At 41.6% G+C, this 23,338-nt stretch overlaps 1 long non-coding RNA gene and 2 pseudogenes across 1 annotated transcript in view; 2 read left to right on the top strand and 1 right to left on the bottom strand.

Moving 5' to 3' along the window:
- The window catches only part of LOC118990983 (uncharacterized), a 37,896-nt gene that overhangs the window by 5,554 nt on the left and 9,004 nt on the right, over nucleotides 1-23,338 (top strand). The window contains exon 2 of the long non-coding RNA XR_005067328.1: nucleotides 13,205-13,348. This is a non-coding gene — a long non-coding RNA (uncharacterized LOC118990983). The remainder of the gene's footprint in view (nucleotides 1-13,204; nucleotides 13,349-23,338) is intronic.
- Nucleotides 4,422-4,798, bottom strand: LOC118990973 (60S ribosomal protein L22-like; annotated as a pseudogene).
- On the top strand, nucleotides 21,643-22,106 carry LOC118990978 (NADH dehydrogenase [ubiquinone] iron-sulfur protein 5-like; annotated as a pseudogene).

Below are 23,338 nucleotides of genomic sequence, written 5' to 3'. Positions count from 1 at the left end.
AGGCTTAGATACAGTCGGGTTGTATTCCCCTATTCAGCAGATTAGGTAACTGAGACCCAACGAGGAAGCCCCAAACCACATAGCAAATTTCCTGAGAGCCAGGAACAGAATCCCAATCCACAGCAGCTTCCCTACCATCTTGGGCTGTGCTGTTCTCTTCTGCAAACCCAGGGCCTTTCTAAAGTGCCCCACATTGTCCCTTGAGGGCACCAGCTATTGCACGCACTCTCTTCTCTTTTGGTAGCAGGCCAAGAGGAGAGAATGTGCCATGATTCACCAGGTGAGCTGGTCCCTAAGCCCTAGTTACTGTTCCTGTTAAAGAAAACACTCTCCTCCCAACTGAGCCAGTATGTTAGTGTTTCCTGTTAGGTTTCTTCCTCCTGCTGTGGCTTTGCTCTGTTTGGGGAATTTGTCGGGGAGGGTGCCTGCAGCAGCATAAGGCCAGTTTGAGATGCTGATATCATAGCCACTTGGAGCAGGAAAGGACCCCAGTGTTCGGCCTGGCCTGGGCTGCAGGGGCGAGGGAAGCTGCCTGCCCACCTAAGGACTCCAGAGAGCATGTTGGGGCAGAGAGAGGGAATGGGAGAGGGACGTGTCAGCACCCGTCTGCCAGTCTCTAGGGGAGAGAGAGACACACACACCTGTGAAAAGGGGAGGCAGAAGCATCACAAAGGAACCTAGGTGCATTTCAGTGACGCACATATATTTCACAAGCCTGATGACCTCTTTTCGTTTAAAATACGGCCCAATGTTTTAGAGGATGTTGGTTAATTTTTCCCCTATGGGTCTATTTTCATTCTGGGCATGCGCTGTTCACACTCTGTACTTTTCTCCGGTTCAGTAGCTCAACTGCAGTGGCTGGCCCACCAATCACATTGGGGAATTTATATTACGTCACCAGCAGCCAATCAGAGTAGCTGATTGATCTGGGATAACCAGTATTACTACTGTGAGTTGACATAATTCTAGCCAAGAGCAAAGAAGTTTGGCAGTTTTCATCTGCAGGCAGAGACTTTTAAAGGGCTTTTTTAAAGCCCTCGCATTTTTATAGGGTCACTCATAAACCTTTTCCGTGTCTCCATCCCACACTGACTGACAAGCCGGCTGCACACGGAGGTAGAAGGCCTGCAGGAGACACTGGAAGAGGACTCGATATAGCCCGAGAGAGGCCGAGAAAGGCACCTGCTCCTAACTTTCTAGGCCTGGCTCTAGTCCAGGACCACCTGCACATCCCACTGCTTGGTTTTAGGAAGTGCCCTGAACAAGTTCCTCTTCACTTAAACTAACTGGAATCAAGCCTCCCTGCCTCAGGCCAAATGATCTTTTTGCCAAGACTTTACGCCTCCTTATCTAGACTTCTCCTTTCCTTGGCTGAGGGTCCTTGACAAGATCATCACTGGTTAGGCTCCACATCTCCATGTTGCGGACACAGGAACTGATGTGATCTGAAGGAGTGATGTGCCTTGGGGTGGATGGGGAGTTCTGCCTCACCTTGTAGGAGGAAACACCTGCCTGGGGGTGGGGAGCACAGTTCCACTTTTCAGCCCAAACCACCGTGAGGACCTGACTCTTCTTGAAGTCTAAAAGGATACCCTTTGCCTCTGCTAAAAGTCACACTTCTCTTGCTCCAGTTTGATTTTTACCACGAATGAGAGAACTTCTAGATAGTCAGGTCTTTTTACTTTCATTCTCCCTTTGGTCTAATCTAGGAGTCAGTAAACCATGGCCTTCCAGACAAATTCACCCCACCTGGTTTTGTGAATAAAGCTGTATTACAATACAGCCAGGCATGTACGTTTAAGTATTGTCTATGCTGCTTTCACACTATAACAGCAGGGTTGAGAAGTTGTGATGAAGATCGTATTTTGGCAAGGCCAAAAATATTTACTAGTTGGGCCTTTACAGAGTTTGCCCACCTCTTAATTCATCTACCAGGCTGCCCCCAGAGTAATCTCTTAAACTTCAGATCCAATCACACCATTCTTCTGCTTAAAAATAAAAAAATCTAACCCCGGCTGGTGTGGCTTAGTGGATTGAGCATGGGCTGCCAATCAAAGGGTTGCCAGTTTGATTCCCAGCCAAGGCACACGCCTGGGTTGTGGGCCAGGTCCCCAGTGGTGGTCACATGAGAGGCAACCACACATTGATGTTTCTCTCCCTCTCTTTCTCCCTCCCTTCCCCTCTTTTTAAAAAATCTAAATCTACATTGTAGATAGAAGCTCCTTTGTGTGGCTCTACACAGCCTGGCCCACACTCCCTTCCATCCCTACTTTGTGCCTTCCACCTCAGTTCATGTTCTGCCTGATGCCTAGAATGCCCTTCTGCTTTCTCCCTCTATCAAATGTCTAACCATCCTGTAACACCAAATTCAAATGTCACCTCTTCTATGCATCCTTCCTACATGCCTAGCATAATTAATTCTTTCCTCCTCTATGCTCCCATAGCTCTTTAGATAAACAACTGCCATTGTATTGACCATATAGGACTGCAATGATGTGTTTATGTGTTTGTATTCCCCACTACAGAGTGAGCTATTAGAGATCAAGGACCTTATCTCGCTGCCTTCCTGCCCCTGCCAGGAATATAGATGAATCATTGGGATGAAAAGTCAGAAACAGATTTTTATAAAAGTGCCCAGAACCTTATTTATGCCCCTTCTCATGACTGACTGTCTGATTTCTTCTTCTCTCTGTACTTCTGATAGCTGGAATATCATATGTGCTTGGAAGATGTCTAATGAGTGAATATGTAAATGTATGAAATACATTTTTTTCTAACATCAAAATGCAGTAAACACATTGTCACATTTACTTTACCATCAAGTACATTCAGAGCTTAAAAAAATAACCCACCTCCATCCAAAGAAGATGTACAAATGGCCAATAAGCCCATGAAAAACTACTCAACATCATTAGCCATTAGGGCAAAACAAATCAAAACCGTGATGAGTTACCACTTCACACCCACTAGGAGAGCTATAATCAAAAATACATAACATGGTGGTGAGCACGTGGAGTAATTGGAACTCTCTTACTGGTGGGATCCTCTTGCTGGTGGGAATGCAACACGATGCTGATGCTGTAGAAAGTAGTTTGATCGTCCCATAGAGTTACCCTATGACCCAACACTTCCTCTCCTGAGTATATAACCAGCAGAAATGAAAACATGTGTCCACACAAAAAAAACTTGTACAGCAATATTCATAGCAACTTTATTCATAATCACAAAACAGCAGAAACAACATACATGTCCATAGGCTGGTAAACAGACAAATAAAATGTGGTATATTCCATACAATGAAATATTTTTCAGCCTGAGAAAGTAATGTAATTCTGATTCATGCTATAAGATGGCTGAACTTTAAAATTATGCTCAGTGAAAGAAGCCAGGCACAAAAGGCAACATACGTATGATTACTTTTACATGAAATGTCCAGAATAGGCCAATCATAGAGACAGAAAGCAGAATAGTGGTGGTCTGTTTTCAGTGGGGCTAGGGGTGGGGAAAGAAATGGGCCTTAACTGCTAATGAGTTTCTTCTTGGGAGTGATGAAGCTGGTCTGGAGTTGGGTAGTGACAAGGGTTGTACAACGCTGAATATGCTAAAATCATTGAACTGTGTACTTTAAATGAGTTAATTTTGTGGTATGTGGATTATAAGTGTTTTGAAAGAAAATGTGCCACATTGAATGAGAGCTATAATCTGTGAATTCTATCAAGTAAGTATCCTAATTGGGAAATTGTACAGTTTTACAAGATATTACCCTTGGGAGAAACTGGGTAAAAGGTACATGTGATCTCTCTCTATTATTTATTACAACTGCATGTATATCTACAACGATCTAAAAATTTAAAAACATACTCTGTCTTTTTCTATTCCTTGCCCTCTGAAATAAGAATTCCCCAGAGCAACATGTTCTTTAAATGCTGTAGTTATTGGATGGCATCTTTCACCTTTTAGAAACCACAGGTCTAGCTCACAGATCCTATGAATCTTTCCAGAGCTGACTGAAGTATTGGATGCACCAGAAATATTTACTGACTCCAAAATGTGAAAAGAAAACCATAAAATTGCCCTGGCTGGTGTGGCTCAGTGGATTGAGTGCCAGCCTGTGAACCAAGGGGTCACTGGTTCAATTCCCAGTCAGGTCACATGCCTGTGTGGCAGGCTAGGTCCCCAGTGAGGGGTGTGTGAGAGGCAACCACACACTGATGTTTCTCTCCCTCTCTCTCTCCTTATCTTCCCCTCTCTCTAAAAGCAAATAAAATATTTTTAAAAAGAAAATCATAAAATCATAACCCATGTTTAAATAAATATGCAAAATATGATCTTATGTCATCATATAAGTCAACTTTTTCCTCTTCCTCCTTTCTTTTGGTTTTTAGGTTTTATTCAAGAGCTATGTGTCAGATAGATGAGTTTTAATCCTCCTCCTCCTCTTCTTCTTCATCCTAGTTTATCTCGAAGTAACCCAATTTGTAACTCTCTTTGCTGACGCACAACCAGTCATGTAGATTATTTTTCTTCAAAATTTTTTTGTGAGATATTTCAAATACCTTTTGGAAAAAGACACCTCAGAAGTTACCGTGATCTTACTCTTGCTTCTTTCAATGGTTACAGCACCTCCACCAAGGTTCCCAGCTTTTCTGTTCACTTTGATTCTCTCCTGAAGAAACTGCTCAGAACTGGTGGCATCCACAGCTCCACCTTTTACAGGGTGGGTGAAGTTAAGGGTGAACTTCAAAACTTGCTTCTTTCTTTTGCCCCTCTCTGCCACAGGCTTTTTCACAGGAACCATGTGTCTGCAGAGGCTGAAAGGGCCAACTTCTGTATTTCTTTCTCTGTGTGTATTATATATACTTAATATTTAATGTGAGTATCATGAAGATTCAAAAACAGAAGTGACCTGTGTTTGAATCCTGTCTCTACCTCTTCTAGCTCTGTAGCATTGGGTAAATTTCTTAACTTCCTTGAGTTTCAAGTTAGCCATCTGTAGAAAGAAAATTGTAGAATCTACTCCACAGTTGTTGTGAAGGTTAAAATTACATGAATAGTTAATTCATGGAAAAGGTTCAGTAGAATATTTGCCATATAGTAAGGACTCAGTAAGTGGTAGATATGACAACGGTAATACCAGGATGGTTTATACACTGCTGTGCCTGACATATATTTGTATGTGACTGAGGTAGATGGTAAAAGCCTTGAGCCCAGTAGGTCCTTGAATCCACTTGGTAATGGGTTTGTACTTAACCAGAACCAGAGAAAAGCTTTCTATTGTCAGTTTTGCTGGAGGAACAATCAGAGGAGAACAAAGGCCTGGTTACACTGGAGGCTCAAGCTAATATTATTTTAAATGAAAGCTACCAACAATGTGGAAAAACCACAGGAGGGATGAGACAGGCTAAGGTCTGCAGTCTGACGTCAGCTAGAGGTTGGCTGAATCACAAAGCATTTTACACAAGTCGTGATCCCACAACGACTATATCTTCCTTGCTAAACCTCAGGATACCTGTTCTTTAAAAAGCTATTTTTGAAAACATGTGTGATTTATGGTATCATATATGAAAAGGCTTACATACAACTTAAATTTGGTTATGTATCATCTTTATTTTTTAAAAAGTAAGATGAGGCCCTGGCTGGTGTAGCTCAGTGGATTGAGCACAGGCCTGCGAACCAGAGGATCGCGGTTCAATTCCCAGTCAGGGCACATGCCTGGGTTGTAGGCTGGTTCCCTGCAGGCCAACTCCCAGCAGGGGAGGCACAAAAGGCAACCATACATTGATGTTTCTCTCCTTCTCTCCTTCCTTTCTAAAGATAAATAAATAAATAAAATCTTAAAAAAATAAAAAAAAATAAAAAGTAAGATGATATGACTTTGGAAACTCAGCACACACCTGAGCACCTTGGGGATAACTGTTTGAAACAGTTGTGCAAATGTGTGTCAGGGCCTGTCCCCTCTCTGAGGACACAGAACAGTCCCAGTCCTCAGGCATGCACAGTACTGAACCTATCAATTGTAGAAAACAAAAAGGCAATAACAACAAAAAATAAGGATCCGTAATAAATTAAAAACAGTGATTTTGTGAATGTTTTATCATATTAGTCAAAGATAATATTGAAAGAAAAAATAATTCTGAAGGTCATCTTTATGTGTCCAGCACTTGAAAAGTATTGTTTCAGAAAAACAGTTGAACAATAGAAATAGTGCTGATATAATAGGCAATACAAAGATTAGAAATGAAAAGATCTGGGCTTTGGTACAGGCTCCCCAGCTTACCTGTTGTGCGAGGTCAGCCAAGCCACTTAACCTCTCTGTGCTTCAGTTTCCTCATCTGTAAAAAATAAACAATAAAACCTACTTTGGTTTAGTATGAAATTATATAAGAAAAAGTGAATTTTATTCAAATACAAGGTAACATTATAGAAAGTTACAGATAATGTTCTCAGTTGTGGGCTATTTATAGATAACACAGGATCACAGAATTGTATTATTTCTAGATATGTTGGTTTTTCCTTCTTTTTAAGATATATACATATATATTATGTGTATGTCTAAGATATATTTTATTGATTATGCTATTGCAGTTGTCCTGATTTATCCCTCTTTGTCCCCTTCCACCCAGTATCCTGCATTCCTTCTGGCATTCCTCCCTCCACCTTAGTTCATGTCTATGGGACACGCATGTAAGTTCTTTGGCTACCCCATCTCCTATACTGCTCTTAGCATCCCCCTGCCTATTCTGTACCTATCAATTTGTACTTCTTAATCCCTGCACCTTTTCCTGAATTCTCCTCCTTCCTCCTGCCAACAGGTAACTGTCCAAATTATTTCCATGTCTATGATTCTGTTTCTGTTCTGGTTGTTTGCTTAGTTTGTTTTTTAGATTCAGTTGTTGATAGTTGTGAATTTGTTGCCTTCTTAATGTTCATAATTTTGATCTTCTTTTTCTTAGATAAGTCCCTTTAACATTTCATGTAATAATGGCTTGATGATAATGAGCTCCTTTAGCTTTGCTTTGTCTGGGAAGCATTTTATCTGCCCTTCAATTCTAAATGATAGTTTTGCTGGATAGAGTAATCTAGGTCCTCGTTTTTCCATCACTTTGAATACTCATTGCCAGTCCCTTCTAGCCTGCAAATTTATTTTTGAAAAATCAGCTGAGAGCCTTATGGGAACTCTTTTGTAGGTAACTGTGATTTTCTCTTGCTTCCTTTAAGATTCTCTCATATCTTTAACCTTTGGCATTTTAATTTTGATGTGTTTTGGTGTGGTCCTCTTGGCATCCATCTTATTTGGGAGTCTCTGTGTTTCCTAAACTTATATGTCTATTTCCTTCACCAAATTGGGGAAGTTTTCTTTCATCATTTTTTCAAATAAATTTGCGACTTCTTGCTCTTTCTCTTCTCCTTCCAGCACCCCTGTAATTGGAATGTTGGTACCTTTGAAGTTGTCCAAAGGGCTCCTTACCCTATCCTTGCTTTTTTTGGGTTTCTTTTTTTAAAATAATATTTGTAAAGATTTTTATTTATTTATTTATTTTTAGAGAGGGGAAAGGGAGGGAGAAAGAGAGAGAGAGAGAGAGAAAAAAAAACATCAATGTGTGGTTGCCTCTGCTGTGGCCCCCACTGGGGACCTGGTCCACAACCCAGGCATGTGCCCTGATGGGGAATTGAACCAACGACCCTTTGGTTTGCAGCCCGCGCTCAATCCGCTGAGCTACACCAGCCAGGGCTGATTTCTTTTTTTCTTTTTGCTGTTCTGATTAAATGGTTTCTCTTTCTTCCTTATGTTCCAAATCATCGATTTGCTTCTTGGCTTCATCCACTTCAATCCATTGTTGGTTCCCTGTAGATTTTTCTTTATTTCACTTATGTAACCTTCATTTCTGCCTCAGTCTTTTTTATGCTGTTGAAGTACTCAGTGAGTTCCTTGAGCATCCTAATAACCCGTATTTTGAACTTTGCATGTGATAGATTTTTTATCTCCATTTTGTTTAGTTCTGTATCTGGAGTTTTATTCTGTTTTTTCTTTCGGGCCATATTTCTGTGCCTCCTCATTTTGGCAGACTCCCTGTGTTTGTTTTTATGTATTAGGTAGTGCTGCTTTGACTGCCTGTCTCTGTAGGGTGGCCTATTGTAGAAAACTACACTGGCAAATTGGATGGGGTAGAGCCTTAGGTAATCTCCAGGGTGTGGCAACCTGTGTGAACCAGGTTGATGGAGTCTTTAATATGATGTCTCTGCTCGGTGGCTATGTGTGTGTGTAGGGCACGCAGAAAGGGGACGGTGCCACTGCCTAGCCTCTGGAGTTTTGTCTGGGAGGAAGCTGTCCCCTGGTACTCACCCTGATGCCAGACACTTCAGTTTCTCCCTTTATGCCACTGATGCCCTTCCAACTGTTGCCCTAGTGCCAAAGCCCAGAATGAGTGAGTCTGTGTAAATCCTAAGTCCACTATGAGCCCTTTAAGAGGAGACTCCTGAGAATCCTGCCATTTCTTCTACTACCCCATCCCCCACTGGTTTTGTAGCCAGAAGTTATGGAGACTTATTTTCTTGGTGCTGGAACCCTGGGTTGGATGGTCTAGTGTGTGGCTGGGATCCCTTGTTCCCAAGGTATCCCTCCTAATTTTTACCCATCACATGTGAGTATGGAACCACCTGTTATTCATCTCCTTGTCTCTGTGCCTCTCCATGAGAGTCTCCATGTCTCCACCCCTCCATGTCTCTGCACCTCCTACCTGTCTGGATGAATGTGGCTTCTTTAATTCCTTGGTTGTCAGACTTCCATAAAGCTCAATTTTCTGATGATTCTGGGTGATATTTGTTTTGTAGCCTAGTTGTAATTTTTGCTGTGGTTGTGCAAGGAGTCAAGCCATGTTTATCTATGCCTCCATCTTGACCAGAAGTCCTAAATGTGTTTGTTTTCATATTGTAGGACAAAATTGGTGTAGGAAGTGAAAATTCCAGAATAGAAGGAGACCAGTAATTTATTAATGACTCCATGTTTTAGCTTCTGAGAGCTTTAGGGCCTTCAAATGGTAAAAGAGAAATTTGTTTCTATACTGAGAGGGCAAATGCTCATCAATTAATAGGGAGTGCTTGAAGCACGAGGTATGGAGGATCATGGAGCAAGGTTCAGGCATTAAGAGAGAGTTCGGTGACTGATTGTGATATTTGTCTTGGGCACGAGAAAGGGAGGATAGTTAAGAATTGGGTGTTCACTGATCTTGCATTTCTTAAGAGAGTGACACTGTGTTAGCTTAGGGGGCCCAGAGGAGGATTGTGATAAATCTAGAAGACATCAATGGGACTCTGAGGTTAAGACACTCAAAAAACATTAACTAAGCACACATTTCTTTCTGTCAGACCTTGTGCAAGGCACTGATGATGGAGCAATGAATGGAGCTGTATTCCTCAGTGTTCTAAATAAAAGTCCATAGACTGAGGTTCAAATACTGCCTCTGCAACTTGACCTATGACTTTGGGCAAGCAGTGGAGTCAGCAGTGTAAACACTTATAATACCATGTAACGTATGGGCTAACAGAGATATGTGCCAAGCATCTAGGAGGCTTCAGGTGAAGATAGTGTCATAAGGTCATGTTTGAGGCCTTCTCCTGCTCCAAATATATAAAATCATAGATAAAATATTAAAATTTTAAAAGAGAGAAAAAAACATAGCCATAGTGTGTGTATATATATACACACATATGTATGTGGACTGGTGGGCTCTGGATGGAAAAGCAGGCAGAGGTGACCAGGAATTGGTCTTTTGTGTAGTGACAGGAATGGCAAGGGCACAAAGCATGGTGAAAGGACAGAATCAGGCTCTGTGCTTGAAATCAGCGTGTGCTCTTTTTGTTGACACACATGCACACACATGCGCATACTTGTACATACACACAGATACCTTCCACCTATTAAAGGAGGCTAAGAAATCTGCAACTGTGAGCTATTTAGACTTATGGCTTAAAAAGGTAGGTTACCTGTGAGATGGTGAAACCAGGACCTGAGTAATATTTTTCGGTGAGTTGGTGCCTAGATTTGCATTTCCCCCACATGGGTGGAGAGCCTAAGGCACCAACATAATACTTAATTCTGGACTAGGAGCCTGAGGTATTTGATGGAAGCAACTAGAAACTGTTGGACAAGGAAGGAGGAACGCAGCAGAGAGACTAGGGTGGTCAGGAGGGGAAATGTGCCCTCAAAATGAATGTGCAAATCAGAATCCCCAAGGCTATAAGGAAAATCAATGCTAAAACACAGAGCCAAATAAAATCAACAATCAAGGGATGAATTCACTTCTAATGTAGTGAAAATAATGAAGCACCCAGAAGCTGACCTTAAAATGATTCTGTTTACTGTCCTCTTAGGATTAGAGGGAGAAATAACATCTATTTTTTTTTTTATAAAAGGAGAAGAGATTTCAAAATAAAAGTGGTATGTCAATGATTTCTCAGTGAACTGAAAAAGTAACAAAATAAAAATGGAAAGAAAATGCCCTGGCTGGTGTAGCTCAGTGGATTGAGCGCAGGCCTGAGAACTAAGGGATCGCAGTTCGATTCCCAGTCAGTCCACATGCCTGGGTTGCAGGCCAGTTCCCAGAGGGGAACACACGAGAGGCAACCACATATTGATATTTCTCTCCCTCTCTCCTTCCCTTCCCCTCTAAAGATAAATGAATAAAATTTTTAAAAATGGAAAAAATGAAAAAATTGATATGATAAAGAAGCAAGTATTAGAAGTTAAAAAGTAAAATCATTGGAAACAGTTAAAGAAGGAAAGAAAAGAAAGCTAATTCATGTGGTGGTTGAACTCAAGAGGAAAAGTTGACTTGCCTTTTTAGCATTACAGGAGTGCCACCAGGAACTCTTTCCTTGACTTGGCATGCATTCTCACTAGCTGTTGGGGCAATGCCAGAAATGGCAGCAGTCAGGTGTCCCAGCTTTGGGGTGAGGAGTAGGCAACTGCTTCCATTATAGGACAGAAAACAATCTGTGTGTTTGATAATGAAAACGTAGTATTTCCTTAATTGAAAATCTTCCAGCGAGAGCAGCTACTTGCCCATCCAGAATGACTACAGTTGTGTCTTCTGGAAGTATTATTATTAGAGCCCTCATCTCTCTGTGGTTTTGCTATGAAGGAATGCTTTTTTAAAGCTGATTATAGAGTATAGTTTTTGTCTAGATGCTTAGACCTGGATGGTGGAGGAGCTGGGGTGGGGTGGGAAGAATGAATATTTATTGAGCAACGCTCTGTATTTTTTTCCGTACATTTTCTCATTAATCTACATACTGACTCTGGCAGTCAGGTATTTTTCTTCCCATGTTACAATAAGGAAATTGAGGCTGCAAAGTTTAAAGTGGTTCAATCAAATTTTCCCCAGAGGTAATGATACAGGAATTTGAACCCATGTCTTCCTGTTCTGATGCTCTTCCCTCTATAGCACTTCAAAACAGAGACTGTGTCACATTTATGTTTGTATTACCAGTGCCTCAAACAGTGTTTGGCACATGAAAGATGCCTAATAAGTATTTCCCAAAAGAATGGGAAATTGAGCAAGCCCCATTGATCAACCTATAAGCTCCTAAACGGGTGATCACTCGTTCCCTTCACTTACTCTAGAAGGGAACAAAGTAATATTGAGCATAGGCAGGTGAATTCCTTGATGAATATTTTTTGTGAGAAAGGTGAAATCCAATTGTTTTTCCATCATTACACCCTGCAATCTTACCAAATCTTGTTAGTTCTTGATCTTAAATATTTCTCAAAATATTTCAAAATATTTATCAAATATTTATCAAAATATTTCTCATTTATTGTCTTCATCTCCACCACCTCAATCCTAGTCCAAGACACCTTTATTTCTTACCTCCACAGCTATAGTAACCCCTCACCTAGTCTGCCCATTTCTTCTTTTGCTTCCCTTCCATCCCGCCCCCACACTACTGCCAGGATAGTCCATTTATTCCCCACAGGACAGCCAAGATGGTCCAATCATTGCCAACACTGCAGATATGATCATGTCTCCCTGCTTAAAATCCTTGAATGTTTCCATTGTCCTTAAAAAACAAAATCCCTGAATTTCCTCACATCCTACCTTGACCTACAGAGTCCTATGTGATCTGCCTAACCAAGCTGTCCTGCCTTTCCTTATATTGGTCTCCCTATTGCTCTCTATTCTTTACACAATTGGAAATGTCTTCAACCCTTGAACTGTGCTGTCTCCTGCCTTCACAATGCTATTCTTCCCTTCTTTTGGGTACCTCACTCCTGCTCTACCTCTGTGCCCCAGGAAGACATCAATTCTGCAGGGAAGAATCCTCCGTACCCCTGAGACTGAGTTGGGACCCCTGCTGTGTGCTCCCATGGCTCTCTGTACACCTCTTTTAGAAACTCCTAATAGAACTCTAATTGTTTCTTAATGTTCCCCTTCCCAACTAGATTCAGTTCCTAATCCACTGGGATTCTATCATTTTTATTCACCCACATATACTACTTGGTGAAGATGTGTAAGAGACTCTCAATGAACACATGTTGTCTGCGTGAATGATTTTCACACTGCACTTAAGGGGTGACATGTCCAGTGATTGAAGGGAAGTGACACAGAATTGCTTCTAAATTGCAGAATCAGAGCAAAGATTAAACAACCCTGTGATTTACTTCAGAGTGACTTTTAGACGGGGAGCTCCTGATGGTCTGAAGAATAAGTTAAAATGCATTGTCATTTTGCTGTCTGTGGCTGGCAGTTAATCAAGCCCCAGTGGGGCCCGATTTCCCATGCGGGGAATAAACAAGGTGACATCATGGTCACACACGCCCTAGGAGATTGTGCAAGTTGTTGGCTCTGCTTGCTGGTTGGAAGAGTCTGTCCTTGCTCTCTTGGGCTGCTAATCATCTTTGTAAGGCTGATGATTCTATAGGTCTCCAGGGATAGGTGACAGACTTCAGTGTCCCAGTTCTTCCGCCCTCCACATGACCCTCAGGATCTAGCCTGCCCCTATGAGGTGACGGCCTCCACTGCACTTGCAGAGTTCCAGAGCAGTCTTTTGCTCACTGTTTTTCAAGCCCTGAATACACTCAGAATTTCCCCTCACTTTAATTTCAACATAACAGCAAGCATCCCTCTAGCACATCAAGGTTTCTAAAAGTTTTCTATTTGTTCTCTTCTTTCTCTTTTGATCATGGATCTTATGCTCATTGAAGACAGAAGATAGATTGCAGAAGATAAAAACAAAAGAATGAGAAGCCTGGATGAATTTTCTAGGATGGCTCCAGTAGAGCTACTCGTGACCCATCTTGCTCTCTCTGCTGCAACGAGGCAAAAAGCTTTTTAACCACTTTATTGAGGTATGATTGACATGTAAAAAGCTGTATGAATTTAATATACAGCAATGGGTTTGGAGGTTTAAGTATACATCTGTGAAACCACCACCACCATCAAGGTCATAAATGTATCCATCACCTCCCAAAGCTTTCTCTGTCCCACTTATTATTATTATTATTACTTTATTATTATTATTACTATTGTTATTATTATTATATTGTATGTGGTAATACTTAACAAAAGATCTACCCTAATAGCAAATTTTATGTATACAAGACAATATTTTTAGCTATAGGCACCATACTTGTTGTATAGATCTCCAGAAATTATTCATCTTGGGTAAGTGAAACTTTAGACCCTTGACCATCACCTCCCCAATTCCCCCCTCCCAACCCCTGGCAACCACCATTCTACTGTTTCTTTCTATGAATTTGACTATTTTAGATTATTCCTATGATGGAATCGTGCATTATTTGTCTTTCTGTGTTTGGCTTATTTTATTTAGCACAATGTCCTTCAGGTCCACACATATTATCACAAATGGCAGGATGTCCTTGTTTTTAAAGGCTGAGTAACAACAAATTGTGTCCAAATACCACATTTTCTTTGTCCATTTGTCCATCAATGGACCTTTAGTTTGTTTCCATATCTTGGAGGCTCTGAATAATGCAGGGTGGCCATTCTTGAGCATCTTCTCTAAGGTAACTCTCTATTCCTCCTCTTACTGATTTATTTCCTTTATAGGTCATAGCATTATCTGAAATCTTTGGAACTTTTTTCTGTTTGTTTATTTGCCTTTCTTCACACCTCCCATTAAAATATAAACTCCATGAGGACAATAAGCTCATCTGCCTCATTCATCTCGGTATGCACCTACAGAGTGCCAGGCACCTGGTACACACTCAGTAAATACCTGTGGAATGGAAAGAGTGGGCCAGGAGGTGGTGATGTTAGATCAGCCTAAGGCAGTAGTTCTCAACTGAGGCTGCTTCTGTCCAAGTCAACTCAAGAAGCTTTGTAAATGTACAGATGCCTGTCGCCTGCCCTGATCTCATACCCATCAAATCTGAATTCCCTGTTAAGTATAAAATTCTCCACTTTGAGTCCTGGCTGGTGTGGCTCAGTGGATTGAGCACGGGCCTGCAAATCAAAGGGTTGCTGGTTTGATTCACAGTCAGAGCACAAGCCTAGGTTGCTGGCCAAGTCCCCAGTAGGGGCACATGAGAAACACACTGATGTTTCTTCCCCTCTCTTTCTCCGTCTCTTCCCCTCTCTATAAAATGAATACATAAAATCTTTAAAAAACTCTCCACGTTGATATACTCAGATGACAGCTAGGGTTGAGAACCTTTAGAATGGGGAATTTCAACAAGGGTCAACAGTGGCACATGCTGCAGGGAGTTTCAAGTCTAAGGACTGAACATCCAGGCTGGACGCTGTTTGGGATTGAGCTGGTCAGTTCAGAGCATGGAAGAAGCTGCTTGGGAGGAAATGTGCTAGGAAAAGTTGTGCTAGGAAAAATGTGCTAGGAAATGTGCTTGGGAGGAAAAGTTGCTGTCCAGCGTCTTCTACCAACACTGCCCCGAAGGTCTTGTGGGGATTCGTTCTCCCTCATTCTCAACTGTGTGGTTTGAGGGGACTGACCCAAAAGAGCAGAAGGTTACTGGTCTCAGGGATATGTTTGCCACTCACAGAACTTGGCTCAGGACTGTACACAGCCAAGGACATCCAAGAAGATGTTTGCTCAGGCTCCTGAGTAAAGTGTCTTCTGGAAATTCCTGGAAAAGACACTCTTTCCCTCTGGATGTTGCGGTATAAGACTATGTGATCTGGACCTGTGGCTGCCATATTGCTACCACAAAAGCAGGGTGTGGAGCCTTACAGATAAACCATGTCCCGTGGGAGGGAGCATTAAGAGAGAAAGTAAGTGAGGCCTCGGTAACAGGAGGATCCTTGGGAACAAGCTCTGTCTTGAGAAACTTCCCTCCATACACTTCAGTTCCATGAGTAAATCAGTTCCTGTTATGAATGAAAAAGAGGCCTGACCAATAGAACTAGTGCCTCTGGTGAGTTGGGAGTGAATGGAGCAAACCAGAACTTCAACAGATTTGATTGAACTAGGATGTGAATCTAAGCCACGAGTCTTCTGTCACTAGATCAAGGTAAACAATCATGTCACCATCAGTCAATATATTTGGAGGATTAGAATGTGGGTCTACAACGGGCTGAAGCCTAAGGGGAACTTGATTCTGTGAAGTAAATTTGACCCTTAAACAACACTGGGATTGGGATACTAACCCCTGCCTGTCAAAAATTTGTGTGTAACTTTTGACCCCACCGACACTTACAGCTATTGTCTCTCAGTAACTGTAGGGAATTGGTTTCAGGACCCTCCACAGATACCAAATCTGCAGGTGCTCAAGTCCCTTACAGAAAATGAAGTAGATGAATGCATACAGTTGGCCTTCTGCATCTGATTTTCATCCCAACTATGGATCAAAAACAGTACAGGTATTTATCGAGAAAAATCTGTGTACAAGTGGACCAGTGCAGTTCAAATCTGTACTGTTCAAGGGTCAACTATAAATGTTCTATACTGCCTCAATACTGAGAAACTTTTTTGGAAATGGACACTCCACGAAGCCTTCTGTTCATCTGGGCACACACTGTGCTAAGATGTTCCAGTATCTGGCGTGGTCACAGTAGTCTTAATAACCAAAGCCAATTCTGGCCATCTTTAGAAAGCAATGTGGGAACAGCAGATCCAATAGCTCTCAAGCTACTATGGGAATGTTTTGCTTCGTATTTGATTGGTGTACATCTGTTTTGGATTACACATTGTGTGTGTATTTATGCTTCGATTCATGGTAACTTCTCTGTTATGGAAATGATTTGCATTGAACACAACTATAAATAAAAAGAAAGAAATTGCTGAAAGAGAAAAAAAATCTTCCAGTAGATCCTAATGAAATATAGAAACAATGGGCTGGCTTTCCTATGTCTTACCTGTGTAGGTCAAAGTTGCACAGAATTCAGGGACTCTCCTGGGGAGACCCTAATCACTTTAAAACAAAGGAAACAGGTTTTGGTGGCTGGGACCCAAGACCTATAAATATAGGATTCCAGTTTCCAGGTTTGTACTCAAAAGGCTTGGGGGATAGTTTTAAGTTTAAATCCTAGATCCACTGCTTATTGACTGGTGACAAGAAAGTTATTTAACAGATCTGAGCCTCCTTGCCCAACTGTAAATATGAATGCAATAAATCTTTCAAGGTGTTGAGGGGCAAATGATAACACCTTTGTGAAAAGGCCAAGCAGTATAACCTCTAGGCTTTCATTGTGGTAGCAAAATGCTTCCCACAGGTTCAAATCCCACACTCTCCACCATACCATCCAGACGACCCACAGAACAAAAAGCTCTCAAAAATGTCATTTTCTGAGGACTTCCACCAAGATGGAGGCATAGGTGGAAACACAGTGCCTTCTCCCACAACCAAGTTTGAATACAAGAAAGGTTTAGTAAACAAAGGTGCAGCCAAATAACAGAAAATTGAACTATACGGAAGTCCGACAACAACGAACCATTCAACTGGACCGGTAAAAGGGGCGGAGCCAGCAGTGGAGCAGGGTCGGGCAGGAAGGATCCCCCGACCCCAGGTGCTCAGGCAGCCATGGACAGATCCCAGGAATGGGGTAGCATCGGGCGGACCCAGTGAGGGCACAAGGTGGCAGGTTGACCACAGTCACACATTTGCACACAGATAAACCAGCAAAGGAGCGAGCAGTGAGACAGACCACCCAGGCCCCAGCCACAGGAAGCAGCAGAGGGGACCGCCATTGCTCCTCTTTGACCCCGCCCCCACATACAGTGTCACAACCCAGAGACTGAGTTGTCCTGCCCTGGTGAACACCAAGGGCTCCGCTCCTCATTCGTAACAGGCTTGAACAGTCCAAAATATGGCTCAGGAACTCAAAGTCCCAGAGCCGATAACTCTAAGCAACCAAGAAATAGCAAACCTCTCAGATGCACAGTTCAAAACACTGGTGATCAGGATGCTCACAGAACTGGTTGATTTTACTCACAAATTAGAGGAACATACAAAGGAAACCAATAGTGATGGAAAGGAAACTGGGACTCAAATCAAGGGAGTGGACCAGAAGGAAGAACGAAACATCCAACCAGAAAAGAATGAAGAAACGAGAATTCAGAAAAAATGAGGAGAGGCTTAGGAACCTCCAGGACATCTTTAAATGTTCCAACATCCAAATTATAGGAGTACCAGAAGGTGAAGAGGAACAGCCACGAGTGGAAAACTTATTTGAACAAATAATAAAGGAGAACTTCCCCAGTCTGGCAAAGGAAATAGACTTCCAGGAAATCCAGGAAGCTCAGACAGTCCCAAAGAAGTTGGACCCAAGAAGAAACACACCTAGGCACATCATAATTACATTAGCCAAGATTAAAATGAAGGAGAGAATCCTAGAAGTAGCAAGAGATAAGGGGACAGTCACCTACAAAGGAGTTCCCATCAGACTGTCAGCGGATTTCTCAAAAGAGACCTTACAGGCAAGAAGAAGCTGAAAGGAAGTATTCCAAGTCATGAAATCCAAAGACCTACAGCAAGATTGCTCTATCCAGCAAAGCTTTCATTTAGAATGGAAGGGCAGATAAAGTGCTTCTCAGATAAGATCAAGTTCAAGGAGTTCATCATCACCAAGCCCTTATTATATGAAATGCTAAAGGGACTTATCTAAGAAAAAGAAGATGAAAAATATGAACAGTGAAAGGACAGCAAACTCACAATTATTAACAACCACACCTAAAACAAAAGCAAACTAAGAGGACAGCTAGATCAGGAGTGGAACCATAGAAATGAAGAACACATGGAGGGTTAGCAACAGGGGAGTGGGAGGAGGAGAAGTGGGGAGAAGGTAGAGAAAATAAGTAGCATAGATGGTAGGTAAAAAATAGAAAGGGGGGAGGACAAGAATAGTAGGGGAAATATAGAATCTGAAGAACTTCAGACATGTGGTCATAAACTAAAGGGGGGGGAAGGGTGGGGGAAGGGGTGTGCAGGGTGGAGGGGAATGAAGGGGGGTGAATAGAACAACTGTAATGGTATAATCAATAAAATATATTTTTTAAATGTCATTTTCTGTTTCTTTTTTTCTCCATCATTCTACTGCTGTATGTGAAAATACAAAAATAACATTAACATGAGACATTCTAATTTCTTTGGTGCCAAAAGTGAGATTCTAGTGTTTGAAATGTAAACACTGAGAAGATGCTTCTCATGTATGTCCTACTAACATTTTTCAACTTTATTGAAGTATAATTTAGATCTATTTTAAGTGTACAGCTCGAGGACCTTTTTTTTCTTTTTTCTTTTTTTTGAACGGGGGAGGGAGAAAGAGAGGGAGAGAAACATGGATTTGTGGTTTCCTCTCACATGCCCTCAACTGAGGACCTGGCTCCCAACCCTGACTAGGGTGCCCTGACTAGGAGTCCAAAGAGTGACCCTTTGGTTCACAAGCTGGCATTCAATCCACTGAGCCACACCAGCCAGGGCAGCTCGAGGACTTTTGACAAGTGTACACACTCATGTAACCACCTATCAAGATATGAACTATTTTCACCACTCAAGGAAGTTCCCTCATGCCTCTTTGCTATCAATCTGTCCTAAGTACCATTCCAGGGAACCACTGAACTCATTTCTAGCACCAAGGATTGGATTTGTCTTTTCATATAGTATTTAGTTTTTTGCATCTGTTTTTTTCTCAATGTAATGTTTTTGAGATTCATCTATGTCATCGCAAGTATCAGTAGTCATTGCATTCATTGCTCTGTAGGATTCCATTGTATGACTATCCCACAATTTGTTTATCTAGCTTGTTTACAATTTTTGATTGTTATAAATAAAGCTGCTCTGACATATGTTTACACATCTTTTTAGAACATTTCATTCCTGAGGGGACTATATCTAGCTGTAGAATTGCAGTCACATCATAAGTATACACATATGTTTAAATTTTTAAGTAATTATAAAAAGTGCCTAACAGTTGCTATTATGAGGGTTCCAATTGCTTCACATCATTGTCAACACTTGATATTGTTTTAGCCATTTTAGCAGATATGAAGTGACAACTCATTGTGGCTTATTACTGATTTTTTAAAAATTGCAGTAAAATTGCCCTGGCTGCTATGGCTCATTTGGTTGGAGCATCATCCTATATACCAAAAAGTCACAGGTTCGGTTCCCGTTTAGGGCACATGCCCAGGTTATAGGTACAATCCCAGGTCAAGGCGCATATGAGAAGACAACCAGTCAATGTTTCTCTCTCACATAAACCTTTCTCCATCTCCCTTCCTCTCTCTCTAAAAGCAATGAAAAAAATGTCTTCAGGTGAGAATTTAAAAAATTAAAAATAAAATAATGATGTAAAAGAGACTTATATCCCAATTATTTTAAAAAATCTGTAGTGAAACATACATAACATAAAATTTACCACCTCAACCCTTTTTAAGTCTAAAGTTCAGTAGCATTAAATACATTCACATTGTCATGTTACCACCACCACCATTCACCCACAGAACTTTTTTCATCTTGTAAAACAAAATGTGTCTGTGAAACACTAACTCTCTATCCCTCTCTCCCTTCATTCCCTGGCAACCACCATTTTACTTTCTGTCTATAAATCTGACTACCCTTTGTACCTCATATAAGTGGAATAATGCAATACTTGTCTTTTTGTGACCAGCTCATTTTACTTAGCATAACGTCCTCAGGGTTCATTCATGTTGTAGCACGTGTGAGAACTTTCTCCTTCTTTAAGGCTGAATAATATTCTGTTGTATGTACATACCATATTTTGTTTATCCACTCCTTCATTAATGGACACTTGGGTTGGTTTCACCTTTTGACTATTGCAAATAATACTGCTATGAATGTGGGTATACAAATATATTTTTGAGTTCCTGCTTCAATTATTTTTTTTTAATTTTTGAAGACTTTATTTATTTATTTTTAGAGAGAGGGGAAGGGAGGGAAAAAGACAGGGAAAGAAACATCAATGTGTGGTTGCCTCTCACACACCCCCAACTGGGGACCTGGCCCACAACCAAGGTCTGTGCCCTGACTGGGAATTGAACCAGCAACCTTTTGGTTCACAGATCAGAGCTCAATCCACTGAGCCACACAATCCAGGGCCCTGCTTCAGTTCTTTTGGGTGTATACCCAGAAATAAGATTGCTTCATCATGTGGTAATTCTGTTTTTAATTTTTTGAGGAATCACCATACTGTTTTTCATAGCAGCTGCACCATTTTACATTCCCACGGACAGTGCACAAGGGTTCCAAGGTGCAAGGATGAGGATTTCTCCACATCCTCACCAGCACTTCGTTTTCTGGTTTCTTGTTAGCAGCCATCCTATTGGGTATGAGGTAGTAGCTCACTGTGGTTTTTATTTGCATTTACTTAACGATTGGTGATGTTGAACATCTTTTCTTGTGGTTACTGGCAATTTGTGTATCTTCTTTGGAGAATATCTGTGTAAGTCCTTTGCCTGTATCTTTTTAAAAAAATATTTTATTTATTTATCTTTAGAGGGGAAGGGAAGGAGAAAGGAAGAGAAACATCAATGTATGGTTGCTTCTCGTGCATCCCCTGCTGGGAACTAGCCCCTGTGGGGAACTGGCCTGCAACCCAGGCATGTGCCCTGACTGGAAATCAAACCACGATCGTTTGGTTCGCAGGCCCGAGCTCAATCCACTGAGCTACATCAGCTAGGGCGCCTGTATCTTAATTGGGTTTTTCTTGTTTGTTTGTTGTGGATATCACTAATTTTTAAACTGTCCTTCTTTTAGTAGTGTTATTTCATTTTTTTTGTTATTCCATTTTATAGATAAGGAAACACTAGTTCAGAGTACCAAAGTGACCATAGTGGTACTGCTTACAAGTGTTGTTCTTATCTCATCAAAGATAAACACAAGCAATTATTTGAATATTACTTTAGCATGTAGTAAGGACAGTAGCAGTGAGACTGGGGATATCAGGTTGATAGTTCCTAGAGAGACAGATAAGTAAGCAGGCAATGTTCCCTTTATGACAAATGCCATAAAAGAAAGGCACATGATGCTAGTCTGTGTTATTTGGGAAACTGGGTAGTTTTGGGTAGCTGGAATGTTGAGTGGAAGAAATGGCTAGATATGAGGCTGGAGAGGGAGATTGATTAGAGTCCTAAATTGCAAACAACAGAATGCACTTGAGCTTATTTAAGCAGAAAATAAATTTGTAAAAGAATATTAGGGATGGCCAGCGAACGGACAAGGACACCGCAGTAGGACGCCATGTCTTTCTTTGATATACAGAAAAGGCTGGGCATTGACCTAGACCGCTGGATGACAATCTAGAGTGCTGAGCAGCCGCACAGGATTCCGTCTCGGTGCCCTGCTTTTGAAAAAGAATGGATAGAATGTGCACATGATATTGGCACTATCCGCGCAGAGAAAGAGTGCGAGATAGAATATGATGATTTTGTAGAATGTATGCTTCGGTAGAAAACGCTGAATCGACTGAGTACCATCATGAGGCAGCAGGACAAGCTAATAAAGGAAGGGAAGTACATGCCTCCACCCCACCAGTCAGGCAAGGAGGACCCTAGGCCCTGAGCAGAGCAGCTGCCGGTACTGGAGGCTGAGTTCCATGTTTGTTCTTCTACTGGAAAGTTTATATACTGACAACCTCTTTGTGAAAGTGTCTAAAAATAAAGGATTGCTCCATCCTAAAAAAAAAAAAGAGCATTAGGTAGTTCATATCTTCCAGAGGGCCAGAGAGTGAGGTTTGGAGGCCACAGGACCAGGAACAATGCCCAAACCATTCCACCAGACTTCCAGCAAAGACCTCATTGCCACCCCCCACACCCTCACCCCCACCCCCGCCCCGCTGATGTCGTCACTGGAGCTCACTGGCTTCGGCGACAGATACCCAAACCTCCATTATGGCTGCTTCCCACCAAAGCTGTTTTTTTTCTGCTCTCATCCTTGTCTTCAAATGGTTTCTCTGGAGAGCCTGCTTCCTCATACAGCTCATTCCTGAACATGCTCTTGCATGGTTGCCTCTGACTGAGCAGGATTCATAAAGGAGGGAACTCCCCAGGGTAGAAAGGATTCAAAAAGCACTGGGAATGTTTACACAAAAACTTGTATGAGAATGTTCATAGCAGCTTTTCTTTCCTTTTTTCTTCCTTTCTTTCCTTCCTTCTTCCTTTCCTTCCTCTCTCTCTCTCTCTCTCTCTCATTGGAGGATGTAGTCACTGATTTGAGAGAGAGAGGGAGGGACAAAGAGAGAGAAAAAATGAAACATTGATGTGAGTGAAACATCAACTGGTTGCCTCCTGCATGTGCCCCCACCAGGGACTGAACCCCAAAACTTTTCATGTACAGGACAATGTTCTAACCAACTGAGTCACCCAGCCAGGGCTTCATTACAGCTTTATTATTTATAATAGCCCCACATTGGAAATAGTTCAGATGTCCTTCGACAGGTAAATGGTCCATCCATACCACGGAGTATTATTCAGCAATAAAAGGCGTAGATTATCGATACACACAACAACTTGGATGTATCTNAGAGAAAAAATGAAACATTGATGTGAGTGAAACATCAACTGGTTGCCTCCTGCATGTGCCCCCACCAGGGACTGAACCCCAAAACTTTTCATGTACAGGACAATGTTCTAACCAACTGAGTCACCCAGCCAGGGCTTCATTACAGCTTTATTATTTATAATAGCCCCACATTGGAAATAGTTCAGATGTCCTTCGACAGGCAAATGGTCCATCCATACCATGGAGTATTATTCAGCAATAAAAGGAGTAGATTATCGATACACACAACAACTTGGATATATCTCCGGGGAATGAGGCTGAGTGAAATAAGCCAATCCCCAAAGAGCGCATACTATGTTATTCCATTTATATAACATTTTGAAAAGACAACATATTAGAAATGGA

Source organism: Sturnira hondurensis, unplaced genomic scaffold (assembly GCF_014824575.4).
Source record: "Sturnira hondurensis isolate 20B ecotype Veracruz unplaced genomic scaffold, ASM1482457v3 Scaffold0000867, whole genome shotgun sequence".
NCBI classification, from domain to species: Eukaryota; Metazoa; Chordata; class Mammalia; order Chiroptera; family Phyllostomidae; genus Sturnira; species Sturnira hondurensis.
This window is presented reverse-complemented; position numbering and strand designations above follow the sequence as displayed.